Genomic DNA, 8,762 nt, shown 5'->3' with positions numbered 1-8,762 from the left:
TTAACAATTCTAAGTGTATACTTGTACAAACGTGTTCTCCGTGAGTAATTGACTACTTCTGCCACGTTTCTACGGCGTGATATTCCAGTGAGGCAGCACTATAAAGTTGGGCATTGTGCTATGCTACAAGTAGACACCGTCGTTTATATGACTGAAAAATTGTTGAAAAAGACGTTAAACCTGAACACAAACACACACACACGCACACACGCACACGCACACACACACACACCATACTTCTCAATATATTTTGAATATTGGTCAATTAACTCTTCGCGGAAATCATGTTCCCACCTTTGGATCGGATAACTAAACTTTTCTATATGTTGTCTTGTCGATTACGAAACAATCGTACCTTTAACACCGTGACTGTTGAGCAATTTCAGTCAAATATCTTTAAAATCTGCATTAACTTCGTTAATATTTAAATGCAACAGACTGGACTAAATATTTACTTTAATAGATACTTAGAACTACAACATATCTCCTACGATAAATTTAGGACAGGAACCTAAATTAGCCCTAAGATTCAACGAATTTGCTTACATCATTTGCGTCGTAAGTGGAACTATTATAGTAAGATATACACTATAAAAGTCATATTGTTGAAAATACAAAGCAAACATGCATCTCTGTCAGCATATTTTACATAAAATTAAATTACAGTAAGGGAAATAATGAAATTCTAGATCTTTCAGACATGCCTGTTTTACAACAACATCCATTTTAACAGATCTTCTAACAGATATTTAATCTGTTAAGTGCTTTGAATGTTACCAAATGCAATATTCTTTGTGTTTCGCGACTCCTTATTTGAAATTAAATATCAGAATATGCACAGATGTAATATTCGGATAATAAGAGGAATTCTATAACGTAAATTAAGGAAAGCATATCATCATAATGTTGATGATAGTACACTTAAGAAAAGCTAGGCCGTAAACACGCCCGGGGTTCATAAAAGTAATCAAAATGATACAAACATTCGATTTTTACATTGGTTAGAGTGCCTATAAATTTACATATATTCATTATATTCCGGTATAAGAGAGGAAGAAATGCAGACAACATGATTTTTAGGAATTCGTATTTAAAGCGAAAAAAAGTAAAGAAAGTGGAAAAGAATAAATAAAAGAAAACAATTTAATGGGGAAATTTATTTTTGTAAACAAATAGTTTAGTTTACAAATGTCTTCCCTTTTAAATTAATAAAATTCTAGAATTAGATTATCGAAAGAATGCATTTTTCCACATAGTGATTTAAGGATAAGTACATGCCTTTTTGTTGTGTTTGTTTGAACTTTTGCTTTGAAAATGCAAGACAAAAAAGGCAAATTAGTAACAACTTAGAAACTGATTATGAAGTCCCTAAAATTACTAAAACTTATTCCATAAACGTATATGTTTTGATGATTTTGTTTATGTAATATGATACTTTTTGATTATCAGTATTCGTGATGTGTTCGTAAAGAGCAACAACTCTTGTCTCGGTTGGGTATGTACAGTTGTAGCAGGTACTTTGGAAATACATCCATAATGCATCAGTCTTGAACTTCTATTTGTATTTCAATTATTTTGACTACAAAATGTGTATATTACTAATCAAATGTGTCAGGTAGGTACTCGACAACTATGTTCTGTATATGAGCAAATGATCAGCTCGTTTGTTGTTGTGAGTTCGAGTCTAAAAAGAGGTAGTCTTTTTTCTCAGATTAAGTTTAACTATTTTTTTTCTGTCCATTTTCCTCTTCGTTTATTTCTACTATCATTCTTAATTACAATGATGTCTTTGTTTAACATATTTTGATTATTTACTTACTAAGCGTATTTCTATCAAATTGTATATACTTTCATTTAAGTTTCGGTCTCATTGCTTGATATTATTTAACATGTTTCAAAAACACTCAAACAAATTAATATATATATACAAAATAAACACTCAAAATAAATTGTCGACGCTAGGTTTCGAACCGGAACATTCGGATATTTTTGGACGTCATCTGATCTATTTCGTTGAAGAATGTTTCATTTCCTAAGATTTGTTTTGCCTATTCATAAAAGTTGTAAATATATTATTTGCTACCCATTATCTTAACGAAAATCTCAACTTCCGCTTTCATCCAAAGGATTGAGTTTAAGGTCATATATGACTTATATTGTTTGCCGATGAAAGCAAGGATTGAGTTTAAGGTCCTTTCTTTCATGTGTAGGTTTTCGATCAACAGTACAGAAACTTCTATCATTTAATGTATTGCACTTGTTGTATGGAACAACATAACAACATTCATAACTCTCTGACGATTTCAAACCTTGTCTAGAAACATACTCTGTAAGCACTTCTGTTAAATGCATAGGTGCTTTGCCAATGTGTGTGGATGAACTGCCGTTAGCATTACGCAAAAGTGAACCACTTGATACATTCAAACACAATCTTTTAAAGAAACTGTATATTAGAGCTTTGTGGCATTGTTTTAATTTTTTGATAATTGTTTTACATGCGACAACAGCAGGTGTTAGTTTTTAAATTTTTGTGAGATTTTACATTTCATCGTTAATAATTTTAAGGCTTGTAACATTATATGTAAAACGCCATTGAATTGTCATTGTAAAGAAATAGTCGTTTAATCAAATTGATCAGTTTTCAGTTTACATGCTTTTGTTGTATGTACATTATTGTAACTTGACGGGTAAAACCTTCGAGATTCTCCGTAGGAAGTAAAATAGTATTTGTTACTTGAATGTAATTTCTAAATTACAATGAGTCTCATCAGCATTTTAATTATAGTTACTAACTGATATTTATTTGCAAATTAGAAGAAAATTTTCACCATGGGGATAATGTTTGTCTATCTATCTTACCGATAAGTTGCCAGTCCAGCATAATGTCACCTGTCTGGCTGTGAATTTTACATTTTTTTCGGAGAAGTAAATACACACAGTTAATAGTGATACCCTAAATGACATCTACTTTTAAATTAACAAAAAACAACTTAAAAGCATTGTTCTAATCCCTTAGACTCCAGTGTTCGCGTAGTTTATAATATTATGCCGAAATGTCCCGGTGTGTGTTTGTATATTCCAGTGTAGTCAATAAGTCGGGTGTACATTTTCAGAAACTGCATAGCCAGTATACATGTAAACTTTGAATAAAGTAACTACTTCTGATTGTTATTATATCACACCTTAGATGTTATTGAAAATAACATTTTCACAATTTCTACAGCTTTATACTTTACCGATTTAAATAGCTTGTTGATTTGATCCAAGACTTTAAAATCATAACTAGTTTTATTTTCGCACTTCACATTCAGATATTGCAGTACCTGCCTGTGTCCCGTAAATAGTACAGATAAATGATAAAAAGGAAGATAGAAGGAGGAAACAGGATAAATAGAAAATGTAGCAAATGAAATAATATGGATAATTTCCTTATAATACGCTTCGATTCCCGATGCAGTCATCTTTTTCTTCTTGATTTGGAAGTTTTAAAATATTTTAAAAACAAAAATTCATATTCTAATGTTCATAATATGACAAAAACATTAATTTGAAAGAAGATTATTCTGGAGGCATGCTGCTTTAAACATTCAGTAAGGCCGTTAGTTACTAGTATTCTACTGTGGAATATCCCTGTCACATAAGATGTTTTCTTTTTCAAAGACATTTTATTTGTTTCATTTTGTGTCTGACATACATGACAATTTTTATTGACTTAAATTATAAATACAGGATATTCAATTTGGCGTAACAATTTGTCACATTTTCTCTACTTCCCGTGTTAATTGTAGTATGTTTTTTCAAAAGTTTAAACAGGAAAATAAAAATAATATGTGAGTGACCGAATTTAATTCAGATATATTTTGAATACATACATCAAGCAGGAAGATGACATTGTAGAGAAAATGAAACACATGAGATAGAGAGAAGATCTTGTAATGCCCATTTTTACCGGGATTAAAATAGCATATATTGTTTACATTTCATCACTGTTTACTGCGATACACGCACTCGATATGTTTCATATACGTCCGTCATTAAAAAACAAATATAAAAACTAAAAAAGTATTTTAAAAAAGAAGCCCTGTAGTGCAATACATTTACAGACAATAACTTTATATTTATTTTCATGATTAAATAAAACTCATATTTTAACATGAATAGTTTTATATAGTGAAGGAGCAGCTCTGTAAGTAGTTCAATATATTTATTACCAACGTCAACAGAATGTCCTGATGTTACGATTACTTCATCCGAACCTGTCGAGATCACGTAATCTCTTATAAACACCTGCTGGCCTTTAGTTTATAATATTCAACTTACACCCATCTACTGTTATCATTTTTCTGGATATAGTACATAACTAGAGTGCGTACATGTACGTACGTATAAAACATGTATAAACCTCATTTGCATGTCGGCATCAAGAATAAAATTTAATCAATCGTAGAACGACATCCGTTTCAATAAGATCTGAATGGTATCCCTGACGTTGCAAACGACCATGTCATAGGATTAAAGGCTTATGTTCACATGTTATTGTTTTGACAAACACAGGCATATTAAAAACAATTCAGTTAGTTTGTAGGTGGTGAAGTACCCATAAATCCAGAAAATCAATTCGAGGACAGGTATATCGGATCTTTCATTTTCAAAGTTGCAACGTCGTCTAATGATATTCAAAGCATTTTTATAACAAATGTTTTTGCATTTTATTCATTTGTTTTATTTTATTTTTTATTTATTTATTTATTTTTTTGCTAAAATCAGGAAGCTTCTTAGGTATATAATTATCTATGTTCGTTAAATTAGTACTTGTTATTGCTTATATACCACAAAGTACTAAGCACTTCTCGTTGATTGTTAGATTTGAGAAAAAATATATGAAAAATAATAAACATTTTGAATTATTTTCACTTGAATTTTACTATACATCAAACTCTTATATTGAACATATGATTTTAACAAAAGACTGTGATCTGATACATTTACTACTTCCACAAATATAATACATATGTATAGAGATAGAGCTTAAACATTTCAAAGACAAATGCACATTAAATAAATTCTACAAACTGACTTCTAAAGTCCTTCAAATAACCAATAATTGTAAGTAAACAGCATCCCAAACACAGCCAGAGAGCCAAGCATCGGGAAAAAAAAGCCCGCAACGAAAGGAAACTGTAATGTAAAAATATAGCAGACGGCTGTTTTTAATAATTTTATGCAAACTATAAAAATGAGTAAGGAACAGATGAAAGGATCGGAATGCTGGAAAAAAAATAGAAACAGACAAGGATGAATATTCAACAGGGAAACCACGCTCCAAAACCACGGTCTCCCAACACTGCGAACCACAGCAGCGGAAACACGCATGTTCACAAGACACACACACGCACCCACACACGCACGTACCCCCCCCCCCCCCGTTCCCACACACATTCACGCACATACAAACAAGCAGGGAGAAAACAGTGGGACACCGCCCAAGGATTGCCGGCGGCCAAAAATATGGTGGGCACGATTACTCACTCATACTAAAAGGAGACAGTGCAAATGAAAAAGGTTGAGGAGGGGGAGCCGAAGCGGGGTAGAGCGGAGGAAAGGAAAGAAATGTAAACGACAAACAAGACAGCATACGCAACATAAAATACGAGACTGAAAACAAGTTGGGCATAGGGAAACCGCTTCTGAAAGATCAGTAACCTATGAAAAGTAAACTGGGGGTTTAAACACGTTTAGGGCATGCCAACCTCGAACATGCCGTATTTTCAACAAGTTCGACAAGACAATGTAAATGAAATAACTCACCGCTGAGAAAGGCTCTTACTTTAGTGACAAAATTCAAAATCATAAATATTAAGACATATAAGTCAGGTCAATCTAAGGTATAATTATATCACTGTACTCAACAACTTGTCCGATATCAGAGCATCAAAAGCTTTAATTTTAAGAGCACGACTAAGCAAGCTGCGAGACAAACTTCCACATCCTCCGTCCGTGTTTTGTAGGATTTTAGTTTGATGGTATTTAAGGACGCATGTTGCAGTTATGGATAATACATTTCTCATTTTTTTTTCAAACTTTGTATATGTGTCATGCATGTAAGAAACAGAATTATAACAAAATCGAAGGTCACCATGCTTGTTCAAGAGTTATCTGCACTTGGATATGCAAAGTTTTAAGGGCAGATAACTCTTAAAATCCACGGCGACATATGATTGTTTTCTGTGTCCAAATACAAAGTTTGAACGATTCTGTTATTGAGAAATGTTTGCCCAATCTCTCATACAATAAACTGCAACATAGGTTTTTGGCCGCATACTGCTGAATAGGAATAAGTACCTGTTTGCTGCAAAATCATGTGAAGTTGCAGCTTTTTAAAACTCGATGTTTCATCTCGAAATCTAGATCCAATACTTTTTTTTCTTTTACTTTTCAGTTGAACATTTGAACTTCAAATATATTGTAAACAACAGTATTGTAAATAAATAGTTTTTAAAGTAAAGATGTTACAAAAGATAAAACTACAAAACAGTTTAGAAAATGGACAAAAATCCCACTTATATGAGATTTCAGTTGATTATTTGCATGGACATTGTAGTTAAATAACACTGTCAAACAAAAGTATCCATCTTCTTTGTTCTATATTCTGATGTTTATCACAGGTTTTGACAAGCATGACCCAGAAGGTTAAGATAGCTGTTTGTTTTTCATGTTCAATAGAACATGGCCATTTTAGGCGAAATATTAACAAACAGTGGCATTGGAATAAGTATAATAGTACATTTTCATTCAAATAGTGTGGTATTTGATAATCTTAATCAGCCATGCATTGTAACTGTGTAAAACCATTGCGATGTTCAGTTCAATATAACAACTGTAATGACTACATTTGTTAGTTTGTTTTGTGTATAACGCTGTTTTTCAACAGCATTTTAGTTACTTAATGGCGGACAGTTAACCAAACCAGTGCTTCTGAATTCTTTACCAGTACAAACCTGTTCTCCGCAAGTAACTGCTAACTTCCCCACATGAATCGGAGTTGGAGGACGAAATATTTCAGACACAATTATCCAATCATCACAGAGAATGTACGCTTCGCCCGTAGGTCGAACGTATGACCCCGAGATCCGTAGATCTGCGCTCTCCCTATTGAGATAAACTGACGGGCTTCTATAATGACCACAGCTTGTTACAAACTTTAATTCTGCATTTCGTTTTCTTTGATGCGTGTTTAAGAAACCATTAATTGCGATATTTGCTAATAGTTTAGCAGTTGTTAAGTTTAGTTTATGTTCTACATATCAATCCGAACACTCTTGAAATATCTTTTAATAATTAGAAAGTGTAACCGTTACGATATTTTAAAGGGAGACTGCCTGATCGTAGGACAACAAAGAACAAAAAGAAATATTCAAGATATCAGGAAGTTATTACTATATTCTTCAAGAGGGCTTTGAAACTAAGTTAATGGAAGATTATATGTTACGGAAAAAGACAAGAAAGTTGTCACTCAAAATTCTAACATGACTCGGTTTGATTCCCAGTTGAACAAAGAAGAAAATCAAGCCCTGTATATTCTGCGATAAACAACGGTTGACGAGCGGACCGACAAGAGAGCATATTGACGTCAATTATGACGGCAGTTGCCACATGACGTCCGATACTTTACTCCTCGGGTAAATAAAGTCCAGCATAATATTTATTAAGATATTTCAATGAGCATGTCAGAATGAAAACAATCAAGGCCTTCTTGTGATTTATCATCTAAGTTATCACGTTTCGTCGTTCAGATGCTTCAGTAATTAACCACTTGGGCTAACGCCCTCGTGGTTTAATTCCTACGCATCTGATCTCTGAACCGTGTAAAATCAGACGTTGAACCACTCGAAGGACTTAATTTTTAAGCATATTAATAATTACTTTAGAAAAAACAATCCATGTTCTAATGTTCATGATATGACTTTATTTCAATTTTAAAGAAATATCATGTTTAGCCAAAATCTGGAGTCCAGTCCCGTATCAACAGTAAACAAGGTCCCGTGTCTCTTTTTAACGTACACGACTTGTTTACTTTGCGAAATACTAACAAACATTTTAAGGAAGTTTTTGTATTAGCTTGTTTCGATGTTTTATCATTTATTTTGTAAAGATGCATCTAAAGCAACTGATGGATTTTATAATAGATCTGTCAAATAGCACACTTGGTGTCGATAATATGATAAACCAAACAATGAAATAACACAATTTGAAGTATGAGGCATGGCGTGACCAGTTTGGTAAACAACCGTGCAGGAATTTTTGAAAGATTGAAATACAAAAGTTAGGCACAACAAATGTAAGTTAATGTATGTTTGAAACCGTTCACATCAAGCATGCTGAGTTTGTCTGAGGTCTGTCTCGACTTTCCGAAACAATGATTGCTTATATTACTACTTAATCGAATTATGCTGGTTTTATTCTATGTTAAAACAGAGCTTCATTATGTTTGTCGTTCTGTCTTATGAGTATGTTTGAATGGCACCAACACTCTGACGTGTTCCATCGGTTTGAAATAGACTAGAGACTAATATCAACAGCGTGTATCAAAAGTCGAATATTCCTTTAAAATGTTGTCTTTGCTGATGTCTCATTAACTTTAACTGAATTATGCATTGATAGATTCAAATATGTATGTGTTCTGGCCCTAATGTTCACAAACCAATTGCAGTCTCAGGTGAGTTTGATAATGAAACTTTGTCAATTTTATCTAAACTGCATGA

This window comes from Mercenaria mercenaria, chromosome 2 (genome assembly GCF_021730395.1).
Source record: "Mercenaria mercenaria strain notata chromosome 2, MADL_Memer_1, whole genome shotgun sequence".
Classification (NCBI taxonomy): Eukaryota; Metazoa; Mollusca; class Bivalvia; order Venerida; family Veneridae; genus Mercenaria; species Mercenaria mercenaria.
Note: the sequence above shows the minus strand (reverse complement) of the source record.